Genomic DNA, 11,342 nt, shown 5'->3' with positions numbered 1-11,342 from the left:
TGCATGAAAGTGAAAAGTGAAAGGGAAGTCGCTCAGTCATGTCCGACTCTTCGTGACCCCATGGACTGCAGCCCACCAGGCTCCTCGGTCCATGGGATTTTCTAGGCAAGAGCACTGGAGTGGGGTGCCATTGCCTTCTCCAACCCAATGTTTATAGCAGCATTATTCACAGCAATGCTAAGATATGGCAGCAACCTCAGTGTCCATCAACAGATGAACGGATAAAGCAGATGTGCTTCGCAGTGGAGCACTGCCCGGCCGTCAAGAAGAACGGAACTTTGCCATCTGCAGCCACATGGATGGACGTGGAGGGTATTATGCTAAACAGCTAAATATGCTAAATACTAGAATAAGTCATACAAACAAATACTGTGTGATGTAACTTATATGTGGAATCTGAAAAACATAGCAAGCGTGAATATAACAAAAGGAAGCAGACTCATAGCTGTGGAGGACAAACTAATGCTCACCATTGGGGAGAGGGAAGGGGGAGGGGCAATATAGAAGAGTAGGGGAGTAAGAGGTGCAAATTATTGGGTATAAAACAAGTACAAGGGGTTGGGGAGAGAGAAATTGGGAGTCTGGGATTAATACACACACACTACAGAAGAGAAAGTGAAAGTCACTCAGTCGTGTCCGACTCTTTACGACCCCGTGGATTATCAGTCCATGGAGTTCTCCAGGCCAGAATACCGGAGTGGGTAGCCTTTCCCTTCTCTGGGGATCTTCTCAACCCAGGGATCGAACCCAGGTCCCCTGCATTGCAGGCGGATTCTTTACCAGCTGAGCCACCGGGAAGCCCAGTATACACACGACTATATATGAAATGGAGAACAAGGACCAGTGCAGAGCACAGGGAGCTCTACTCAGCATTCTGTAATAACCTAAATGGGAAAATACTTTGAGAAAGAATAGATATGTGGATATGTATAACTGAGTCACTTCGCCGTAGACTTGAACCTAACACAACATTGTAAATCAACCACACTCCAATAGAAAATAAATTTTTTTAAAAAAAAGAAGAAATAAGCTACAAGGATAATTGTACAACAGGGGGAACAGCCAAATTTTTATAACAAATATAAATGGAGTATGACCGTTAAAAAATAAAAGAATCTGGTTTGAAAACAGAGTTCCAGATCTCTCCAGAAACCCCAGGTTCTGGCCCGGCCTCGTGGAAGTGGGCTCAGCCTCTGTCACCCTCCAGGCAGGCCTGTAACGCTCACCAGCCCCAGGGCGAGTGCCTCCTGGTGGGAGAACTGCAGGAAGTGGCCACGGGGCGGGGTGCAGGGGTCGGGGGAGGCGTCTCATGGACTTGTGGCCCCAAGTCCACGTCAGAGGGGCAGCAGGATCACACTGGAGACAGACATCGGCTCAGTGGAATCACAGTCACAGTCTTCTGTGCGTTTCTTCTGAGAGTTTCATCGTCTCAACTCCTACATCAGACTGATGGTGGATTTCGAGTTGATTTTTGCACGTGATGTGAGGGAGCGTCCACCTTTGCTATTTGCGTGCGGCTCTCCGGTTGTTTCAGCACCCTTTTTTGTAACGGACTCTTCCTTCCCCACAGAACTGTCTTGGCATCCTTGTCGAGAATCAATTGACTACAGATGTGGGGATTTCTTTCTGGACTCTGATTATTTCATTCCATTAGAATAAATTCACCTGGGGCTGGAGAGGGCTATCGGCAGGTTGGGGCAGGGAGCATGACAGAGGCTGAGCCTACTTCCAGGAGGCCTGGCCGGGAAACCATTGACTCATGTACTTTAAATGAGTGAATTATATATTATGTGAATTCTATCACAATACAAATCAATTGAAATAAGAAAACAAGGGGAAAAGAGCACCAGATTGCTTAATAAAAATTCAGTAAAACATAACTGATGAAAAAGACAAGCTGTGCAAAGTTCATTATCAGCCTTTCTCTGGGGTGGAAGTCGTATCCCCCAGCCCCAGGTTTGGAAAAGCTTTTAGTGTGGTTTGGTGCCACTGTGGCCTAGGGTTGCAGAATTCTACCTTTATCTGCCAATCGCACTTGGAAGCCTCTAGAAGAGACACAGGGATCCTAAGAGAGAACATTTTATTAATACTTATCAATGCTCTGCCTGCCAGTAGAGTGGAGCGGTTAAGAGTCTGGGATGCACTCACCCCAGCGCTGGCACTACTGGGCCGGGTAGCCTGGGTGAGTGGTATAACCTCTCAGCTTCTTCTCCTGTCAAAAGGGAAGCGGTGGCACCTGCCTTCCAGAGCTTTCGTGACTGTTCAGTAAATTAACTTGTGAAAAGCTCAGCACAGTGCCCGGCAGGTGAGCAAGCGCACCGTGAACAGTGCCTCACGTGGCTGGGAGCCCAGAGTGTGGGCTTTGAAATCAGACAAGTGAAGCTGTTCTTCCCCCTCCTGGCTCAGCTACTGTTGTGGGTTTAACTGTGTCTCCCCCCAAAAAGATAAGGCTTCCCTGGTGACTCAGACAGTAAAGAGTCCTCCTGCAATGCAGGAGACCCTGGTTAGATCCCTGGGTCAGGACGATCCCCTGGAGAAAAGAACAACCCACTCCAGTATTTTTGCCTAGTGAGTTCCATGGACAGAGGAACCTGGCAGGCTCTACTCCATGGGGTCACAAAGAGCTGGACACAACTGAGCAACTAACACTTTCACCTCTTCACAAAAGGTGCTGTAGTCCTTACTGCCCGGGACTTGTGAACGGGACCTTATTTCAAAGTAGGATCTTTGCAGATGTAACCAAGTTAAAACGAGGTCACGATAGATGAGGGTGGTTCTTCATACAACACTGTGTGTCCTTATAAGACGAGGGAAGTTGGCACCCAGAGACACAGATGTGCAGAGGGAAGACGCCAGGTGAGGATGGAGGCAGACACCGGAGCGAAGCGTTCACAAGCTAAGGATGCTGAGAATTGCCAGCAGCCACCAGCAGCTGGAAGAGGCAAGCGAGGACTCTTCCCTGGAGCTGTCAGAGGGAGCACAGCCCTGCCTACACCTTGATCTTGGACTTCTAGCCTCCAGAACTGCGAGAGGATACATTTTTTGCTCTTTGGAGCCACCCAGGTCAGGATCATATGTTACCCACAGCCCTGGGGACTCAGCAAGGTCCCCAAATTGCTTCTGCATCTGTGCCATGAACTGCCTCCCTCCATGAGCTGTGTCTTCATTTCCTAGAACTATGCTTGGCACCCGGGAGATGCTGAGTAAGCAAGTGGTTGTAGAATTGGTCGCATGAAAGCATGAAATCCACACGGCTCAGGCCTCACCTTCTCGGAGGGTCATCTCCTCAGCTTCTCAGAGAGACCTTGCTGTTCACTCTGTTTACAACAGCCCCGCTTCCCTCTGCTTTGCTTGACTGCCTTCTCACACATTGCAGTCCTGGCTGTCTACTGCTCGTGTCTGCTTTCCTCCCTGCACTGTCTGTTCCCGGAGGACTTGGAATTTTGTCTGTCCAGCTACCGAAGCGGAGTTCCCATACATCCGATAACGCCTGGAATGTATCCGGTGTCAATAAATATTTAGTAAATAAATGAATGAATGAAAAATTGACATTTAAAATGTCTGTCTGTATGGACAGCCAAATCACCTTCTAATATACCAGGACTGGAAAAGGTCAGTTTTCATTCCAATCCCAAAGAAAGGCAATGCCAAAGAATGCTCAAACTACCACACAGTTGCACTCATCTCACACGCTAACAAAGTAATGCTCAAAATTCTCCAAGCCAGGCTTCAGCAATACATGAACCGTGAACTTCCAGATGTTCAAGCTGGATTTAGAAAAGGCAGAGGAACCAGAGATCATATTGCCAACATCCATTGGACCATCGAAAAAGCAAGAGAGTTCCAGAAAAACATCTATTTCTGCTTTGTTGACTATGCCAAAGCCTTTGACTGTGTGGATCACAACAAAGTGTGGAAAATTCTGAAAGAGATGATCTTTGAAAGAGAAACCGATATGCAGGTCAGGAAGCAATAGTTAGAACTGGACATGGAAAAACAGACTGGTTCCAAATAGGGAAAGGAGTATGTCAAGGCTGTATATTGTCACCCTGCTTATTTAACTTATATGCAGAGTACATCATGAGAAACGCTGGGCTGAATGAAGCACAAGCTGGAATCAAGATTGCTGGGAGAAATATCAATAACCTCAGATATGCAGATGACACCACCCTTATTGCAGAAAGAGAAGAAGAACTAAAGGGCCTCTTGATGAAAGAGAAAGACGAGAGTGAAAAGATTGGCTTAAAACTCAACATTCAGAAAACTAAGATCATGGCATCTGGTCCCATCACTTCATGGCAAATAGATGGGGAAAGAGTGGAAACAGTAACAGACTTTAATTTTCTTGGGCTCCAAAATCACTGCAGATGGTAATTGCAGCTATGAATTTGAAAGATGCTTACTCCTTAGAAGAAAAGCTATGACCAACCTAGACAGCATATTAAAAAGCAGAGACATTACTTTGCCAACAAAGGTCCATCTCATCAAAGCTATGGTTTTTCCAGTAGTCCTGTATGGATGTGAGAGTTGGACTGTGAAGAAAGCTGAGCACCGAAAAATTGATGCTTTTGAACTGTGGTGTTGGAGAAGACTCTTGAGAGTCCCTTGGACTGCAAGGAGATCCAAACAGTCCATCCTAAAGGAATTAGTCCTGAATATTCATTGAAAGGACTGATATTGAAGCTGAAACTCCAATACTTTGTCCACCTGATGCAAAGAGCTGACTCGTTAGAAAAGACCCTGATGCTGGGAAAGATTGAAGGCGGGAGGAGAAGAGGACGACAGAGGATGAGATGGTTGGATGGCATCACCGACTCAATGGACATGAGTTTGGGTAAACTCTGGGAGTTGATGATGAACAGGGAGGCCTGGCGTGTTGCAGTCCGTGGGATCGAAAAGAGTCGGACACGACTGAGCAACTGAACTGAACTGAACTGAGTATATCTGAACTAAAGAAGGCATTCGGCATGTGTTTACCAGACAGGAAGTTCAGTACTGGACTGTCCATGTCACACGTGGACACTGACCTGGATTTGGACCCAGGTCAGCTGGACTCCAAGTCCAGTGCTCTGTTCAGAGGGCCTGAGTAGTGAGGGGCCCTGGGTAGTCATGGATGGGAGAATGGCTTCAGGGGCTTGGGTGCAGGAATGGAGAAGTGGGCAGGGTGGGGGCACTGATGGGCGTGCTCTTCCCTGCCCCCCACTCCTGCAGGCCCCTGAACGAACGAGAGCCCCACTGGGTTCTGAATGCGAGGTGCTCCCAGCTGGGGGGCAGGCTCTGCAGGGTACTCGCTCTTTGTTCTGCACTCCCTGCCCCCTCACTCCCTGTGCTCGCTTGGCACTTTCATCACCAACAGTCCTTGTGCCAAGGTCAGGGGCTCAGAGAAGCTGTTAGGAACCTCAGCTGTGGTCTTGGGCAGGCCTGCGGGGGGCCTCAGCTCTGGCACTCAGGTGGATGAGCCCGTTAACTTCCCAGAGCCTCCCTTTCCTCATCTGTAGAATGGGGATGACAACACCTGCTCTGAGAGGCACTCGTGAGAGTCACGCGATGAACCGTAGCTTCAATACTCAGGGCACAGGGATGGGCACAAAGGGCTTGCCTGCTGGGGGCCTTGATTCCTGGCTCTGGGTTCGAGGCCCCACGGAGGAAGCTCTGCCCGGGGAGGGCGGCCCAGAAGCCCTGTGCCTCGGTCTTGCGGCAGAACCACAAGAACAGCCTCTTCTGCTTCGGCGGGTGGGGGTGTCTGGGCCCTTCAACATTTAATTGATTGTAACATCCCAGGCTGAACACGCTCCCCTGCATGACCTACACCCCCAAGAAGAGCCTCGGCGAGCCTTCCGTGACTGTGTATAATGTGTTCCCCGGGCCCAGCACGCAACTTTCAAATTGGCTTACAATTTATCTGCGGCTCGGATAAAAACATTTTAATGACTGTGTGCAGTGCGAACCCTCGGTGTTGCCCATGGGGCTCCCAAATGTCTTTCCCCTCCACAGAGCGGGGGTGTTATAGGCGTGAAATTACAGCTGCGCGTGCATTTTGATCTCCACCCTGAGGCCTCTGGAAACAGCGCGTTAGAATGCTCCAGACGGATGCCGTCTTGGTGGTGGCAGACCAGGACACCCGCCTCTCCCGTGGACCCACTCTGGGCTTGTGAGGCTCGTGCGGGCAGAGGTGGATGCTGCTCAGCGCCTCGGTGCCCCGCTCACGGTCCCCCAAATGGGGCAGGAGCTGTCTTGCCCTGCTGTTGGCTGCCACAGCCCTTAGGGTCCCTGGTGGCTGAAAGGAGACCCCAGCTTCCAATGACCTCCACTTGCTCGGAGGTCACTGTGTCCATGCGTGTGACAGAATGGGATCTTTCTACGTCGTGCCACGGACGGGTCAAAACAGTGAGTCGGCTTTCATTTCTGAAAGCTGCCTGTTTAAAGAAGAGAGTCGTGGGGGAGGAGGGGGACACAAAATTTAAACCTTTCTAACTGTGCCTGATTTTCAACTGACATGAACACTATTTATGGTGACAGATACTATTTTTATGTATTTATGTATTTACGCATATTGAAGTATAGTCGATTTACTCTGAGAGAGTCCAGGGAGGCTCCCTCGGACTTGAGGCGTCTAATTCTCATTTCCTCTGCAGGAGCCCCGGAGAAGGAAATGGCAATCCAGTCCAGGATTCTTGCCTGGAGAATTTCACGGACAGAGGAGCCTGGTGGGCTACAGTCCATGGGATTGCAAACAGTCTGACAGACTGAGTGACTCACACACACACGCACTGTTTTTCAAGAAATCATCATTATTATTGGCCACACTGCACAGCTCCTGGATCTTAGTTCCTCAACTCGGGACTGAACCCAGGCCCTTGCAGTGAAAGCACAGAGGCCTAACCTTTGGACGGAACCAAGGAATGATTCGATTTACACATCACTGTGTTGTGTTAATTTCTGGGGTACGGCGAAGTGCATCAGTTACGCACACACATACACCCGCTCCTGTGGACGCACGTACACATACGTATATATATGGATGCGTATGTGCATATTCTGTTTCATGCTCTTTCCCATTATGGTTTATTGCAAGATGCTGAACATAGCTCCCTGTGCTCTGCAGTAGGAGGGCTGCTGTGTCTCTTTTATGTATAGTAGTTGGCAGAGAGGTACTGTTTATGGAATGCTCAGACTGTGTCGGGGCTCAGAACCTTCTATACTGTGGATTATGTCATTGAATCCTCGCCGTCTTGGCCGAGCAAGCCACTTGCTTCTCTGCGCCTGTGTCCACGCAGCGTGCACAGTGCAGGCTCTGACTCGTGGTCTGATGCAGCCGCTGGGTCACAGGAGATGATACGCTCTACACTCCCTACACTCAGCGCCTCGGTCTCTTGCAGCCTTTCCCTCTCCAGTCTGGACCTTGGTGAGCCTCAGAAGCCAAGCCACTCCGGGGCTGGGGCAGCCACCAGTGGGGTCTTTCCTCTCTGAGCCTCAGTCGTCTCATCTGGGAATTGGGGATACCAGCAACCCTACCCCTTAGGGACTGTTGTGAGAATCAGGCGAAAGTCTCCGCTGGAAGTACCGTGGAATTGGGACAAACTGGTCAAGGGTGAGGTGTGGCTGTCCTTTTCAAGGTTGGGAAGTGTCCTGGCTCCTCCCAGGATGGGCAGACCCACAGGAGGATGGAGAGACAGGATGGGCCGCCCTGACTCCCAGGACCTGGGCCCCCTTTCCAAGGAGCACGGTGTACAAAGCTGTGAGCGTTCACTTCTCAGACTGGCTTAAGGCTCTTTGGAATAAGAAATAGTGGACGAGACTTCTCTGTGCCAAGGCTAAAACCAGGGGCCAGGAGCAGGCAGCCACATCCGTGCCTGAGAGCAGGCACGCCAAGATGGTGTGCATAAAGACAGTGAAATCAGACCTACTGAGCCTCCTGGCCACCTCAGGCTGGGCTAGGTATTTGCAAACCTTTTCTGATTTAAACCTCACAATCACTCTAGGAAGGAGGTATCCTTACCCCCATTTTACAGATGGAGAGACTGAGGCCCAGGGAGGCCAATGAATCCGAGGTCACCTGGTGGATCTGGGATTCAGATCCGAACCCGCATGTCCTTTTTTATCTTGTATGTGGAAGGGATGGGGCATTCTCCCGTGTCTGGGGGCAGGTGAGAGTCAGAGGAGGAAGGAGAAATATATTTGCCTATAAATAAGAGTAGCTGCTGATACATGTAGAGATAATAATACCAACAGAGATATTACAGAATGAGTGTTTTTGGAAGACTTAGAGGTTTAGGCCAGCGGTTCTAGAATGTGGTCCTGGCATCGACATCATCGGGGAACCTGTAAGGAATGCAGATCCCCAGGCCCTGCCCAGATCTGCTGAATCAGGGGCTGTATCTTCATAAGCCTGCCAGGTGCTTCTGACGCTCATTCAAGTTTGAGAACCGCTAGTTTAGACTGTGGGCTTTGGCCTCAGATGGCTGTTACAACCCTAGATAAATCATTTTCCCTCCCTAAGCCTCCGTCTCCTCTTATAACAGGGGTCACAACATCTCCCGGCTCCCAGAGCTGTCCCTAGGATTCCGTAAGAAAACGTGCATGAAGAAGGAGGGTCACCCACCATCGGCACGTGCCAGGGTGGGACAGGGTATCCAGGCCTGTGGGCACAGTGAGCACCGGCGAGCCTGACCCATCAGGGGTAATAGGGCTGGAGAGACTGGTGACAAGCACGGTGGTCTCTGAGCAGGACAGTCAGAGGATGGACCGAGATAGGGGAGGCGGCTATTCTAGGGCAGCCCCACCTGGGATGCCCTGAATGTCCAGGGGTCAGAGCCTTCCTGGGGCACTGGGGTGGGGAGGGTGGCATCTCTTGCCTGCCCCTCTCTGGTCCCTCCTGGTAGCTCAGCCTCCTGCTCGGTAACTGGGGTCTCACGAGCTGTCTGCCCATCCCTGCTTTGACCGCCACCCGCCCTGGGAGAGGCCCAGAGGGTTAGAGCCTCTGCCCCCAGAGCCTGCTGGGAGCACACCGCCGGGCCAGCTGGGCACCCCGGGCTGGGCCCTGAGACCTCTGCCTCCGTGGGAGCTGGCGGGGGAGGCGTAGGGCTACCTCCCTCCACTTCCTCACTGTGCAAAGAAGGGCACCAGGCCCAGGGGGGCAGGAACCGGCTCAGGATCCTTCGGTGAGCTGGTGAGAACATGTGCCTCCTGGACCGTCTACACTGCCTCAGTTGAACCATCTATACTGCCTCCATCTGTCTACACTGCCTCCATCTGGACCGTCTACACTGCCTCAGCTGGACCGTCTACACGGCCACACCCGGACCGCCTACGCTGCCTCCATCTGTGCAACCCAGCTGGCCTGGAAGTCAAGAGGCCTGGGTTCTGACCCCAGCACGAAGTGGCCTGATGTCACAGGAGGGCTTCGTGATCCTCGCTGTGTGCCTTCAAGCAAGTTGCTAGCTCTCTCGTGCCTATCCATATCTGTGTCTGCGAGACAGGGGTAACGAGTTCCTCCCCTCGGGTTGACTGGGAGGTCTGGAAAGCACTTAAGTGCATGGCCTCCAGGAGCCCCCTTTCTAAACCAGCCACCACTCCACTTGTAGTGACTCTTGACCCCATAACCCTGCGTGATTTTCTTCTCAATATTCATCACTATCGACAGTTGTCTCGTAAGTGGCCCCAGTGGCTCAGTGGTAAAGAACACGCCCGCAGTGCAGGAGACGCACATTTGATCCCTGGGTCGGGGAGCTCCTCAGGAGAAGGAGATGAGAACCCACTCTGGTATTCTAGCCTGGGAAATCCCACGGACGGAGGGGCCTGGTGGCTACAGTCCAGGGGGGTTTAAAGGGTCAGACACTGAGCGACTGAGAGTGAGCCCACAGTCATCTCACTTACCTGTCTACGCTCATGTTTTAGACTTGCCTCATGCAGCGACTTAGCGACTAAACCACAGCACGCACAGATTCACATTCCCCAAGGACAAAGATGCTTCCTGCCGAAAGCGTGTGGCCACTGCCTGGCACATAGTAGGTTCCCAACAAATATCTGATGAGTAAACAATTGAGAATATGGCCCTCGTCAGACTGGGAGCCCCTCGATCGGACAAAGAGTTTCATTCCTCACTGGCTTCCTTGATGTGACCAGCTCGGGGCCAGACGCTGAGAACATTTCTTATTGAAGTACACAGGAGCTGTTCCGTGGGTGGGTGACTGCAAAAGGGGAGACTTCCCTGGCGTAGCCCCTCCCAGCACGGCCCGACCCCCGGAAGCCAAAGTACACAGTCTGCCACTCTGCGGGGTTCGGCGTCCCTCTGGAGGTCGGGCCTTTGGAGGTTTTCCGTTTCCCAGAAGCAGTCACTTTCCACGGGGCCTCTGTGCTTTCACTGCTGGCCCGAGTACAGCAAGCTTTGTTTCCCTGATATATGCCATTGGATGAGGAAAGCAGGGAACACACAGTCTGGAGTCAAGACCACATGCCTAGAATCCTGGCCGCAGGGCTGACCCAGAACTCAGGAGTGCGCCTGGCGAGACCGCCAGTGCCGGCAGGGGCTTCTGAGACCACGTGGGAGAAGGCTGTGTTTTACAAGCTGGGAAACTGAGGCGGGGTATGGGGCCACACCCACCAGAGACAGGCGCTGGTATGCTTGTCCACATTTTACAGATGGAGAGATGGAGGCACAGACGCAGGGTGGAGACCCAGGAACGCCGACGTCCAGTCTAGCACGCTCTCTAACCTGCCCGCCAACGTGTCTGTGCTCTGGGAAAGGCCTCGGGAAGCACACGGAGGGGACATTCTCTCTGCAGTGCGTGTGCAGCCTCGCTGAGGTGCTGTCTCAATCCCCTCCCGTGCCCCCCAGAGGCTCCCGGAGTCTCACCCCGCTGGGGAGGGTCCACCCCCCATTGCACTTTGCCCACAGGGTTTCCAGGAACATGGCTCCTGGCTTCCACCTGGAAAAGGGTCCACACAGCTCAGCATCTCCTCCCTGTGACCTCAGCAGGTCGCAGAGCCTGGAGCTGGGAGGTCCATGATGTCCCACTTGGCCTGCATCTCACTCCCATCTTACAGAAGGGGAAACTGAGGCCCAGAGGCCGCTGCAGGCTGCTGCCCCCCGGGAAGTCCCAGAGCCCTTTCGGGTCCTCTTTCATCCTAATCAATGTATCAGAGCCTCTTCAAAGCACCGAGTCCGGGTGCATGGGTGGTCTCCTGGTAAAATTCTTGCCCGCCAAATTGCGAGTCCACGGGGCTCCAGGGATGAGGCTGAGCCCTGCCTCCCTAAGGCCCGGGTGTCAGTGCTGGAAGGAGAAGAGGTTCCTGGGAGGCTACAGGTCACGCCTGGGCACGGCCGGCCTCGGGCCCTCAAG

General features: G+C 52.2%; 1 protein-coding gene across 1 annotated transcript in view; it reads right to left on the bottom strand.

Annotated features, from left to right (window-relative positions):
- Window positions 1-11,342, bottom strand: part of IGSF21 (immunoglobin superfamily, member 21) — a 155,630-nt gene that overhangs the window by 34,624 nt on the left and 109,664 nt on the right. The gene's annotated exons all lie outside the window — the stretch shown is intronic.

Source organism: Bison bison, unplaced genomic scaffold, assembly GCF_000754665.1.
Source record: "Bison bison bison isolate TAMUID 2011002044 unplaced genomic scaffold, Bison_UMD1.0 scf7180017864516, whole genome shotgun sequence".
NCBI lineage: Eukaryota > Metazoa > Chordata > Mammalia > Artiodactyla > Bovidae > Bison > Bison bison.
This window is presented reverse-complemented; position numbering and strand designations above follow the sequence as displayed.